Below are 14,397 nucleotides of genomic sequence, written 5' to 3' on the forward strand. Positions count from 1 at the left end.
TTTTTTATTTTCTAAAAATTATTTTTAAAGTTTTTGATGTAAATGTATATCGTTATTTTTGACAGTGTTGTAATATTATTTTTATTAAGATAGTTTGTTGCAACAAATATGCACGAGAAATATACAGATGAGGAATTGAATTACAACTATATGTTGTACAGTATCTAATCATATTTTAATCTACTATTATATCATTGTATCTTATTTTTGTATTTGAATAGTCGTAGAATAATGTGATTGTTTTATATTTATGAATGGTAATTTTTTTAATCATATCTTGTTTAGGATTGTATTAGAACATTGTCTCGCAATTGGTGTTTGAATAGTATTAGAGCAACATAATTATTTTTTATTTATGATTGTATTAATAATATACTTATTCGAGTAAGGTGTAATCTTAACCGTTTATTTTTAATTATATCAGATAGTATCAAAATTTTGGATAAAAAGTACTTTATGCATATTATATATAAAGAATATAATAAATAACATGATACCAAATGCTTGATATGTTTTTAATAAATACACAAGTTGCATTACAAAATGATAAATACATCCTCCTCTCCCTTTTTAGTTATATTTTTTTATCGACTTTTTTGTCCCTTTTTAGTTCTCACATTTCTTTTCTAATCGGTTAAATTTATCATTTTTTGACAAAAAATAAACATTACTCTTATATTATTTTAAAAAACCGAAAATTATATATTAAAGTAGATTAAATGTAGGGTGAAAAACCAAAATTACCATTTTTAAATAACAATCACCTAAAATACCCACCAAAATTTTAAACTGTTCAAAATAACCACCAGATACTTCATTTTCAGTGGAGTATCCGGTTGATGCTCCACTGATATACGAGTATCAGGATGATACTCCTTTGTCAATGGAGTATCGACCCATATACTCATTTATCAGTGAGTAATATGTGAGATATTCCTTTATCAAAGTGAAGTATCATCTAAAATTTTAAAATTTTACTTTTATTTTTTTGATACTCCTATGCCATGTCAGTGGAGCATCGACCCATGATATTCCTTTCTCAGTGAAGTATTATCTAACATTTTAAAATTTTACTTTTATTTTTTTAAAAAAGTAAAAATGATACTCGAGGGAAAGGAGTATCAAGACTGATACTCCACTAAAAGATGAGTATCTGCCATAATACTCTACTAACAAAGGACTATCATCCTGATGCTTCATTGAAAGTGGCGTATTATCCTAATACTCCAGTATCAATGGAGTATCTGGTGGGTATTTTAGACACTTTTTCCAGAATTTGTATTTTGGGCAAAAGGACATCTAAAAAGAGTTATTTTGGTCATTTTTTCTTAAATGCACTCCCTCCATCCCATTTTAATAATTCACTTTGCAAATTTCACACATATTAAGAAATATATAATACAATATATTTTTTCTCATTTCCACACAACAATGGTAACTTGGTTTTTAAACATTATATTAATTAAAAAGTAAGTGTATACATATATATAGAACCAAAAAAAAATTAAGATTTTTATGCAATGATATTTACGAGGAGGGTCTTATAACTTAATTTGGTTAATATTGAAACTTTAAAATTTACATGAGATAGAGAACTAAGATAAATATTTTGGAAAATATTTTTTTACAAAATGGACTATTAAAATGAGATGAAATGAATACTATTCAATAATATAATTTTTTTTATTTTATTCAGCTATAAAATATTAATAAATTATGATGAAATTTTGATCAATTTCACCGCACACAAGTCAAATTTGATAATTAAAAAATGACAAACAAAAAAAAGACCATTACTCCTAATTTGTACTAGCACTATCATTGAAAAATTACAATTTTTACCCTCATTTATGTTCTTTACTAACTTTAAAATAGGGACTTTTTTGTCCACCAAAAATATAGTGGATCATCCATATTTAAAATTGGGTAAAACCCATAATCCACTTCTCACACTCTTGCCTTATATCTTTACTGGACTATATCAATCAAATGGGTATATACCCGTTTAGTTCAGAGATAACCACCAACATCACACCCCCTCCCCACGTAATTTTCAAATTTAAATTTATTGTTTCTTCAACCTTTTCATGAAACAAAGAGTACATAGGTTATTATTCATTCAGTCTACTAGGTGATCGTTGAAGATGGATAGACCAGGCTGGCCATTGTTAACCGAAGTAAGTTTATAAGTTTATTCTCTTCGTGATAACCTGCATCCAACTGATATTTGTTTTTTGTGTTTGAAGGTCGTAAGCGGCAACCTCTTCGATCGTTATCTCCTTCGTCAGCCCAGAAAGGTTTGTTTATCAATCATTTTTCCGTATGTAATCCATAATATATACTCACTCGTATTAATATTCACTGATATTAATATTCAAATGTGTTAGGTCCCAAAAAAAATATTTGTTAATAAAAAATATATTAATATAAATTATATCCTTTATACTCACAATTGGCACACTTTAGGTTCCAAAAAAAAGACCAGTATTCAACATCATTCTAGGACTACGGAAGAAAACCGAGAGCCTCATCAAGTTTGCGAGAACGCAATGACTCCAATATTCTTCGAACTTATAATCTTGGTATTTCATTTTTTTATGTACTCTGTTAAATGTGAGCTAATAGTTAACACTATAAATTATGTGCGATTTGATTTTCAGGCCGTAATGTTGGCATTATAAATAGCCCATTACCGAGGACTAAAGGTTCCTTAGAGTTTTCTCAACTAAGTGTATTAACCCAACTTCAGAATCACATAGGTACGGAAGAATATTATAAATTTCAAAATTCATTTTATATAAAAGTGGTACAAATAAGATTCAAAAAGGAAAAAAGCAGACTGTAAATGAACCTGATCTCTATTTTTTAAATACATATTACATTGAAGTATATATATTATACAATCTTAAGATTCCAATTTTATGTTGGTATTTAATATGTTCTCTTATTATTCTAAATTTAAACTTTGATTTGTCTGCATGTCACTTTAATTTTCTAATATATTTTTATTAATTGTGCATGGATGTGTGTGTTTTTATATTCCCATATACAAATAAATTCATCTTATTATTAAATTTTGTTTTATTTTTATACAGATACTGATGATGCAAACTACAACACTACCTCAAACAGGTTTGGGGGAGATACTAAATTTTCTCAACCAAGCGTGACAACACATGTTCATGAAATCACTGGTCTTATATTTTTGTTAACTTAGCATTTTATGAATCCAGAGATTTTAAAGGATGATTTATTATACACAATTCACGCGTTTCTTATTTTTATTATTTTCTTATCATAGGATGTTGTCAGCCTCCTTTTCCAAATGAAAATATTCTTACTCCGTCTGATAGAAGAGTGAAACGAGTGGACTTATTGCAGACAACAAGGACAGACTCAACATGTTATCTTTTAACTATGCTTCTAAAATGACAGAATTTGTAGCCATATATGTGTGTGTATCAAGACTAATTAAATTTAATTTATTATTGGAGCTCTTTCAGATCAGGATTATCATAATACCGGTACTACCATATCCCCTGTCCGTGCATGATAACACATAAAATGCACAGTGGTTAGCTTCTTATATAGAACATAGATTTATTGCCAAGTTTTACCAGGGTGGCGACTTTTAGGGTGAGCATCCAGAATTGGAGTGGGGAAATTTTAAAACTCACCTAGCACATACAAACATGCATATGCGGTTAGTATGTGTATATACTCATAGTATTACTACCCATTAAGTGTGCCGCTGAGTTATGAGCTTGTAAGTAACAAAGCAGCAACATAGAATGACTAATATCGTTGCTTCTGGAATAGTGGATTAAGAACATTTTAGCTTGGTTTGTAGTCCCTAAAATTACAGCTACATTGAAATTGTACTAGATGTTTTTTAATTATTACAGCTACATTGAAATCGTGTATACACCCTAAATCAATATATCTATAATTTTGGCATGGTCGGAGTAAAGATTATATCACATTAACCATTCTAAGAATCAAACTCTTTCTATGCTGTCAGCTTCGATTATAAATGACCATGATCTCCATTTTTCTAAATATATGTTATATTGAAGTATGTGTATGATACAATCTTAATATTCCAATTTTATGTCAGTATTTTATCTGTTCCTTTAATGATTCTAAATTTAATTTTAGATTTGTCTGCAGGTCACTGTGATTTTCTAAAATATATTTATTAAGGGTGACTATGTGTGTTTTTATTCTCCCATATAAAAAAAGATTTATCTCATTATTAAATTTTGTTTTAATTTTATCCAGTTACTGCTGATGCAAAGTACAACACTAACTCAAATAGGTTCGGGCAAGATGCTAACTTTCTCGCTCAAGATTGACAACACATGTTCATAAATCCACAGGCCTTATACTGGTTTTATTTTCCTGTTAACTTATGTGGTTCGGTGGCTTAAGAACCATTTAGCATTTTATGAATCCAAAAATTTTAATAGATAATTTATTATACGCAGTTCATGAGATTCTTATTTTTATATTTGTTACCATAGGATTTAGTCATCCTCCTTTGCCAAATGAAAATTTTCTTTCTCCATCTGAGAGAAGTGTTAGGTCACACACACACTGTAGAGGGGGTGAATACAGTGTATAATACAATCAAATCGAACTTTAACATCTTAAGTAACAGAAAACAAACTTTATTGAAATAATAAACTCTATTACAATATGAAACTGTTACCTCTCAGTGATGAACAAATATCACGAGAGCTGCTAGGGTTATAATGAATAATCTTCTCGAATATGATAACACTTATAGTGTAAACCCTATGTCTGTGTTTATATATTACACAGTTACAAGATAATCACTAATTGATATGGAATATAATTCTGCTTCCTAAAATATATCAATCAAATATCTTTTCTTCCAAGTATTCCATTCTTCACGGAACTCCTTCTTCATGCATATCTCTTCTTATGTTTATCTTGATCTTCTTTCCTTTAATCAGCTACTGTCCTTATCTGATCGTCCTTCAGCACTTAAGTTCTAATATCTAACTTCTGATAATTATCTCCTGATAATATAAGTACTGATATCCTTAAGTCCTGACTTCCAGTATAAGTACTGATCAACGGTTAAGTACTGATTTGTCCTGTTAAGTAAGATCTGAAATCTAAACATAAATTATATTAGCCATGACATTATCAAATATATCTAACAATCTCCCCCAACTTGTAAATTAGCATAATATACAAGTTTAATAGATATTTGATGATGTCAAAAACATTAAGTACAAATGCATGAGAATTAGTGTTAGGGCGAAATCACGCACTAATATTCACGCAAGTATACGCGTTCGCAAGTAATATAGAATACTTTCTAGTTCGTTCCCTCAGAGACTCAGACTAATTTATTGTCTAATTTAACTCACTCACCAATGTATGATTACTTCTCAATGTTAAGATAATAACACTTACAATTGTTGATTAAATATTAACTATAATTAACTACTTAATTAACCACTTAACTAACACTTCAATTTATCAATAATAAAACACTCATGAGATCACAACTTCATTATTACTTCCTTCTATAGCCATTGTTATTACCTTTAGCATGTGACAGTGATGATATTAATCGAATAACACGAAACTGATAAAGCCAACTTTCATTGTACTAATACCATTCTACTAAGCATCCATAATTAAGATAGAAGTTGAATAGTCATCAATTATGTTGAGTTCCTATATGTCTATAGAAATTGACAACACAACGATTTAAGCACAAGTTATTCCTTTTGATTACATAGGGCAAATAAAACTGTTAGAGTTACCCACTAATCATGCACAACGTACATGAACCTATGCTAGCATGGCAAGTTCTAAATCTCAAGATCCACCGTCGCTTCACAAGAGATTAACACCCTATCTTATATGTTCGCGACGCACATAAGACGAATACGCACAACCAATACTAGATATCATGCAATCATCACACACTAAAGTATTAAACAATTAACTAAAGAATTTCATAATAAATCCGTTGCAACCCCATGATCACGATTAGCCCATAATAGAACTTATCGCCATCATGGGTTCATATGAAATCATGATAACAAACACAAGAAACTAATAACTAAACTGATTATATTAAAACAGAGTACGTCACAAGAGTAAATAAGTCAAAGCAAGAAAACTAGCATCCAACATTATAACGAAACAAGAATCACAAGAATATATGCTTCCTCTTCGTTGCGGTGTGCTAAATCGGTCTTCTTCCTTATCTCCTTCGCTTCTTGCAAAACACAATCTAAAACATAATCTCCTCTTAATACTCTGTGAAAAACGTCTCAAATCTACTTATATAATAGTCCCATAAAACTCAGATTACATAGAAGTTGGAAGCCAAACAGAAGTAGAAGTCTAAAATAATTCAGCTTTTTCCCCGACCCTGCGCGGCCGCTCAGCATTTCTGCGCGGGCGCGCAAGGCTGCTGCGCGGCCGCTCAGCATTGCTGCGCGGGCGCGCAAGACCCTTCTGGAAAAATTCCATGTTTGCTCCGTTTCTTCGCCGTAATCTGCCCGTTCTTTTCCTCTCGCAATAGTGAACACATGCCAAGGCTTATTCTTGATGATTCCTCCTCCGAAATGCAACTAATACCCTGAAATGCATAAACACTAGAAAAACGCATCAAATACACAAAATACTTGATTTCAAGACACCAATTTAAGCCATTTTAAGACGTTCTAAGTGGTATAAAATGCCACTTATCACACCCCCAAACTTAAATCGATGCTTGTCCTCAAGCGTCACAGACTCAAAAACAAATAAAAATATGCATGAATGCAATCTATATGAAAATGCAACGATCCCCCTTACTACAATTAACCAACCAAATTATCACGTCTCAACGAATGCAGTTAGACACTAAAGATCAAGAAACTCATGCAAACGGACATACCGCCAGAAACGTGGTGTGTGCAAATGCTTAACAGATATGCTTTGGAACTAGACCAATTACTATGACTAGACTATCCTCAAGGCAATCCTACGATTATACAAAGAATAAAAATTCTAGGCACAAAGTGATATACAACACTACAAGAACTCTGGAGCTTACTACGGAATCGTGCTTTTTATTTACAACTCAAATGCTTATTTGACCGTGCAATGAGTGAGGTCCACAAAAGACTTATACAATGGTATCCATGTAACGAGCGTTAGGTTAGCGGATCCCAGACTCTAAAAGCCTTAAGTCACTAGGCACAAAGTCCCCTAAGAACTTAATAACTCGAATACCAAAGAGCCCACTCTTGATCAATTACGCAAATTTTTTTTTTTTTTTCTCTGAGCAAGTGCGTTTCGCTCCATCTTGCTCAACCCTAGACTACTCGCATAACATGCGAGCCGGCTACTAGCCCTTTGACGCCTAGCCACAACTAGCAACAAATTCCATTTTTACTCCATTTTTTTTTCTTTTTCATGCCTTTACCACTAAGAACCTATTATCAAATTCTAAGCATAATAAATAGATTATCCTCGAAAATAATCAGATCATAACAACAATCTAGTCCTTAAGCATTCTCTAAGACTTAGTGACAATACAAGTGCTTCTAGCATGCATATCAACCTACACAACTTAATATCACTTTAATGCTATCACTACACTCGCATCAATATCACAATTCAGTCGATAAATCATTGCAAAAGGGATCATGGTATATGCATGAGCTATATGATTTGACCAACAACTAAAGCTATATAAAAAAAACTATATGGCAAAAATTATGCAACTATATGAACTAACTATCATGAATATGCAGCTATATGACACACACAAAATATTCCTTAACTACCACCCCCAAACTTAAAATCTTCACTGTCCCCAGTGAAGGTAGTAGAAAGGAACACAGGGTATACCTACTCGGAGTCATCATCATCACCCTCAGTGGGTGGAGTATCAGGCGGCGGGTATGCAGAGTCCTCACCAAAAACTGGCCACTGGATATCAGCTCCAAGGCCTCGAAAAGCAGTCCCTAACGCAAGGGTGAGCTCCTGAGCAAACCTGCTCTGCGTCTCATACATGGCATCCATCCGCCGTGAAAGCCTCCTATACTGAGCATCACCCATCCCAGCACCCTCCTGAGCTCTCGAAGAACCAGCCTCACCACGCCCTGGCCTAGCCATAGTAGCACCTCGTGCTGGACGCCCTCCTGGAAGACGATAACCCAGCCCATGCTCCTCAGGCTCACCACCGGTCCACTCCTGCATCCCATTCAGAGTGCCAGAATCTATCGGAGCTGCTGGCAACTGCAACTGCTCATGAGCCGGCCAGTTCACTCCTACTGCTCGGCATAGCTTCGTAACCGTGGATGCATAAGGGATGTTCATATGCTTTGCTCCCCTCAAAAACTTCAGAATTCCTTGGTAGATAAACTCACCAAGGTCCACATAGTATTCCTCATTCAGAATTCCCCACAACAACTGTGCTCTCTCAACTGTGACCTCGTGTGCATGTGAAGAAGGCAAAATATTAGCACATATAAATGCATTCCATGCACGGACATACCTGTTCATGGCGATCGCCGGAAAGTGACGATACTCATTATTGGCTGGACTGCGGTTCCAAACTGTGCCCGGTCGACAGAGAGTCGCACAAATCAAATCCAAGTCAAAATCCTCAGCAGTCTTTTCATTCCAGTTCTCCTCCTCGGGCTTCCTCTCTCGCTGTCCAATCACACGGTGAATCGCCGCAGGATGATAATCAACCGTCAGCCCACGAACTACAGAAAACCCATTCTTTTCAGCCTTCGCGTTCGCGTAGAACTCGCGAACAACACTCATCGGTACTGCTTCGGGTGACTCACAAAAAGCTATCCACCCCTTCTCTGCAATCATGGGCAACAACTCACCATCCCTCCCTGATGGTAAAAACCCCCTCTCCTTCAGAATCGGCTTCCCCAATAGCCTAGTGTACTCCTCCTCCGCAGCTCTGTCAGTTAACCGAGGCCTTGCAGCAGTACCCCTTGATGAATCAGCAGTAGGAACTGTGCTGCTGCTGTCAATAGTGCGTGCTCTCTTGGGTGCCATTGATTTGTGAATAAAAGTGTGTAAGAACTGATTTTTGATGTTTATGAGAGGGTTTAAGTGTAGGAAGTTTGTGGGAGATATGTAGGATAGGTGTATGTATATATAGTGTGTGGAGTAGGTTAAATTAGATTAGGAGTGGGGTTGAGGGATAAAATCATGGGGTAATGGGAAAAGAATTCGTGGGTTTATGGGCTGTGATGGGTTTTTGTGTTTTTTTTTTTTTTTTTCTGAACTGTAAAAAAATTTCTGGAACTCGACCCCTGCGCGGCCGCTCAGCATTTCTGCGCGGGCGCGCAGAAAGCTGCGCGGCCGCTCAGCATAGCTGCGCGGGCGCGCAGAGGGTCTCTGGAATTTTTTTTTTCAGCCCCTGTCTTCTGATTTTTTTGTGTTTTTGGATAGGTTATTAACTTCTAAGGGTTCCTGTAACAACAATTCATGGGTTGCCTCCCACGCAGCGCTTCTTTTTCGTCATTAGCTTGACGTTCCGTACCTTTCTCACGTAGTCAACAAAATGGCACTAATCACCTCTCGGTTTGCCATGTCCCCATAGTAGTGCTTCAACCGCTGACCGTTAACCTTGAATGCTTGGTCCGAATCATTCTCAAAAATTTCCACCGCTCCGTGTGGAAACACAGTTTTGACAATAAAAGGTCCAGACCACCTTGATTTCAACTTCCCAGGAAAAAGTCGGAGCCGAGAGTTGAATAACAGAACTTGTTGCCCTGGCACAAATAACTTAGGATGTAGCTTCCTATCGTGCCACCTCTTCACCTTTTCCTTATACATTTTGTTATTCTCGTACGCTTGAAGTCGAAATTCATCAAGTTCATTAAGCTGAAGCATTCTTTTCTTACCAGCTGCATCTAAATCCAGGTTCAATTTCTTCAATGCCCAGTAGGCCTTATGCTCAAGCTCCGCCGGTAGATGACATCCCTTACCGTACACCAACTGAAACGGTGACATCCCAAGTGGAGTTTTGTATGCTGTTCTGTAAGCCCAAACAGCTTCATCGAGCTTTAAAGACCAATCCTTCCTTGACGGACAAACAACCTTCTCTAGAATGCGCTTTATCTCTCTGTTAGACACTTCCGCTTGACCATTTGTTTGCGGGTGATAGGCAGTAGCTACTCGATGATTCACATTATAACGCTGCATCATAGAAGTGAACTTACGGTTGCAAAAATGCGATCCTTCATCACTTATGATTACCCGAGGTGTTCCAAACCTTGTGAAAATTTGCTTATGAAGAAAATTTAGCACTGCCTTTGCATCATTTGTCGGTAAAGCTTTAACTTCGACCCATTTTGAGACATAATCGACTGCCAGCAAGATGTACTGATTATTGCAAGACGAGATAAAAGGCCCCATGAAATCGATTCCCCATACATCAAAGACCTCGACTTCAAGCATCATATTTAATGGCATCTCATCCTTCCTTGACAAATTTCCCACTCTTTGGCAATGATCACACCTTAAAACAAACTGATGAGCATCCTTGAACAAGGTGGGCCAGAAAAAACCTGCTTGCAGAATACGAGCTGCCGTCTTCTCACCTCCATAGTGTCCACCATAAACCGTGGAATGGCAGTCTCGTAATATCCCCTCCGTCTCACAGAACGGGATACATCTCCTGATGATCTGGTCAGCTCCCTGTCTAAACAAATATGGTTCATCCCACATATACCACTTCACCTCATGCAGAAACTTCTTTTTTTGCGCGGATGTCAAATTAGGAGGCATTATATTGCTGATAAGATAGTTTACAATATCTGCAAACCATGGTTCTTCCTCCTGAATTGCAAACAACTGCTCATCCGGAAAAGATTCATTGATTAACGTCCTATCTTGTGAAGTAGAATCGGGATTCTCCAACCTAGAGAGATGGTCAGCTACTTCATTCTCGGTACCTTTTCTATCTTTGATCTCTAACTCAAATTCCTGAAGTAAAAGCACCCAACGAATGAGTCTCGGCTTCGAATCCTTCTTAGAAACCAGATAGCGAATAACTGCATGATCAGTGAATACTGTCACTTTCGTACCAAGCAGATAAGATCGAAATTTCTCAAAGGCAAAGACTATAGCCAAAAGCTCCTTCTCAGTAGTGGTGTAGTTCAATTGGGCCCCATTTAAAGTCTTACTCGCATAGTAGACCACATGGAAGAGATTTTTCTTACGCTGTCCCAGAACTGCACCTACCACATAGTCACTCGCATCACACATCATCTCAAACGGTTCTGTCCAATCTGGTGCTGTAATAACTGGTGCCGTGATCAAACTCTCCTTGAGAGTCTCGAATGCTGCCAAACATTCATTATCAAATTTGAAAGGCACATCTTTCTCAAGTAAATTGCACAACGGCTTAGATATCTTTGAAAAGTCCTTGATGAATCGCCGATAAAAACCCGCATGACCGAGAAAACTACGGATTCCTTTCACCGAATTAGGTGGGGGAAGATTTTCAATGACTCCCACCTTGGCCTTGTCCACCTCCAGACCTTTGCTAGAGACCTTATGCCCAAGGATAATGCCTTCACGCACCATAAAATGACATTTCTCCCAATTAAGCACCAAATTAGTTTCCACGCATCTTTTGAGTACGGCGCGCAGATTATTCAAACATTCATCATATGAGTGTCCAAAGACGGAGAAGTCATCCATGAACACTTCGACGTTATTTCCAATCATGTCAGAGAATATAGCCATCATACATCTCTGAAAGGTGGCCGGGGCGCCACATAACCCAAACGAAACTCTACGAAAAGCAAATGTGCCAAATGGACAAGTGAAGGTAGTCTTTTCCTGATCCTCTGGTGCAATACAAATCTGATTATACCCGGAATAACCATCCAGAAGATAAAAATACTCATATCCCGCCAATCTGTCAAGCATTTGATCAATGAATGGGAGAGGGAAGTGATCCTTCCTTGTGGCTTTGTTCAATTTTCTATAATCCATGCATACTCTCCATCCTGTAACTGTTCGAGTAGGGATGAGCTCATTCTTTTCATTTGCGACAACAGTGATACCTCCTTTCTTAGGTACACATTGCACGGGGCTCACCCACGAGCTGTCAGAAATAGGATAAATGATGCCTGCATCTAGCCATTTCAGAATTTCTTTCTTCACCACCTCCTTCATGTTTGGGTTCAGTCTTCGCTGCTGTTCCACAGTTGGCTTACTACCTTCCTCTAACAGAATTTTATGCATACAATATGAAGGACATATCCCCTTGATGTCTGCTATGGTCCATCCTATAGCCGATTTGAATTCTCTCAAAATCCTTAAGAGCTTGTCTTCCTCACTACCTGAAAGGTCAGCTGAAATAATAACAGGTAACATAGATGAATCACCTAAAAAAGCATACCTCAAGTGTTCAGGTAATGGTTTGAGCTCCAAGGTAGGTGCTTCCTCTATTGATGGTTTGAGCTTCCCTTCAGCATTCTTAAGGTCAGAAGTACCAAGAGATTCAAATGGTATGTCGAGCTTTCGCTTCCATGGAGAAGCGTTCAGATATTGTAATTGCTCGTTGCTATCTTCATCATCGCTGTCAAAATCCCCCACTAAGGCCTTTTCCAATGCATCAGACATTAGCATGTGATCGAGTTCCGAAGTAACTGCAGAATCAATCACATCCACTTTTAAACACTCCTCATCTTCTGTAGGGAATTTCATTGCCTTGAATACGTTGAAGGTCACATCCTGATCTTGGACCCGCATAGTAAGTTCCCCTTTTTGCACATCTATCAAGGTACGACCAGTAGCCAAGAAAGGCCTCCCCAAGATTATGGGAATCTTCTTATCTTCCTCAAAATCCAGAATAACAAAATCTGCAGGAAAGAAGAGCTTATCCACCTTGACGAGCACATCCTCAACTATGCCCCTTGGGTAAGTAATGGAACGGTCCGCCAATTGTAGCGACATGTATGTGGGTTTTGGATCAGGCAGATCCAGCTTTTTAAAGATCGACAAGGGCATCAGATTAATGCTTGCTCCCAAATCACAAAGGCACTTGTCAAAAGTTAGATTGCCAATGGTGCAAGGAATGGTGAAGCTTCCTGGATTTTTCAGTTTTGGTGGTAACTTTTGTTGCAGAACCGCGCTGCATTCTTCCGTGAGAGCAACGGTTTCAAGGTCATCCAGTTTCACCTTCCTTGAAAGAATAGTCTTCATAAACTTCGCATAACTAGGCATTTGTTCCAGAGCCTCAGCGAAAGGTATATTGATGTGAAGTTTCTTGAACACCTCCAGAAACTTCCCGAACTGTCTATCCAGCTTTTGTTGCTGCAATCTCTTAGGAAAATGTGGTGGAGGATAGAGCTGTTTCTCCCCTGTATTAGCCTCAGGCAGAGTGTGTTCAACAGTAGTCTTCCTTGGTTCCGCCGCTTTCTCCCTTTGCTTAGATTCTTCATCTCTAACTTCAGCTTCGACTTCTTTTGCCTTTTCAGCATCAGCTACTTTTCCAGACCTTAAGGTAATAGCCTTGACTTGCTCTTTAGCTTCCTTCCTGCCTGGTACTTCCGTGTCACTGGGAAGAGTGCCAGGTTGACGATTGAGCACTGCATTGGCTAATTGACCGATTTGATTTTCCAAGGTCTTGATAGAAACCGCCTGACTCTTGCACAACAGCTTAAGTTCCTCAAAATCAGCACTAGTAGGTGCAGCTGCACTTCCCTGTTGAGGATATGATTGTCTTGTAGCATACTGCTGTGGTTGCTGGAATCCAGGTGGGTTAAACTGTTTACTCACTCCTTGCTGATATGGTGGCTGAATAGCATTCTGATTATTTCCCCAGCTGAAATTTGGATGATTTCTGTTATTAGGATGATAAGTCACTGGCACAGGCTGCTGTTGTCGCTGATAATTATTCACATACTGAACAGATTCGTTGACAAGAGAACACTGATCCGTAGCATGAGAACCTGCACAAAGCTCACAAACCATAGCTATTTGATTAACTCCATACGTAGCCAAAGAATCAACCTTCATTGATAGCGCTTGGAGCTGGGCTGCAATAGCGGTGGCTGCATCAACTTCCAGAATACCTGCTACCTTGCCTGATGTCATCCTCTGAGTTGGGTTTTGATGCTCATTTGCAGCCATCGTCTCAATAAGATTGTACGCCTCAGTATAGCTTTTAGCCCATAAGGCGCCTCCAGCTGCTGCATCGAGCATGGGCCGAGATTGGCCCCCCAAACCATTATAAAAACCAGTGATTACCATCCAATCCGGCATTCCATGATGTGGATATTTTCTCAACATTTCCTTGTAGCGTTCCCAAGCCTCGCACATAGATTCTGTAGGTTGCTGCGCAAACTGAGTAAGAGCACTCCTCATAGC

General features: G+C 37.6%; 1 non-coding gene across 1 annotated transcript; it reads left to right on the top strand.

The window, feature by feature from the left end:
* The first annotated feature begins 14,290 nt into the window (after positions 1-14,290).
* Positions 14,291-14,397, top strand: LOC141669686 (small nucleolar RNA R71). Its single transcript, XR_012553954.1, has one exon. It is a non-coding gene; the product is annotated as a small nucleolar RNA R71 (small nucleolar RNA).

The sequence above is a fragment of the Apium graveolens genome, chromosome 6, assembly GCF_009905375.1.
Source record: "Apium graveolens cultivar Ventura chromosome 6, ASM990537v1, whole genome shotgun sequence".
NCBI classification, from domain to species: domain Eukaryota; kingdom Viridiplantae; phylum Streptophyta; class Magnoliopsida; order Apiales; family Apiaceae; genus Apium; species Apium graveolens.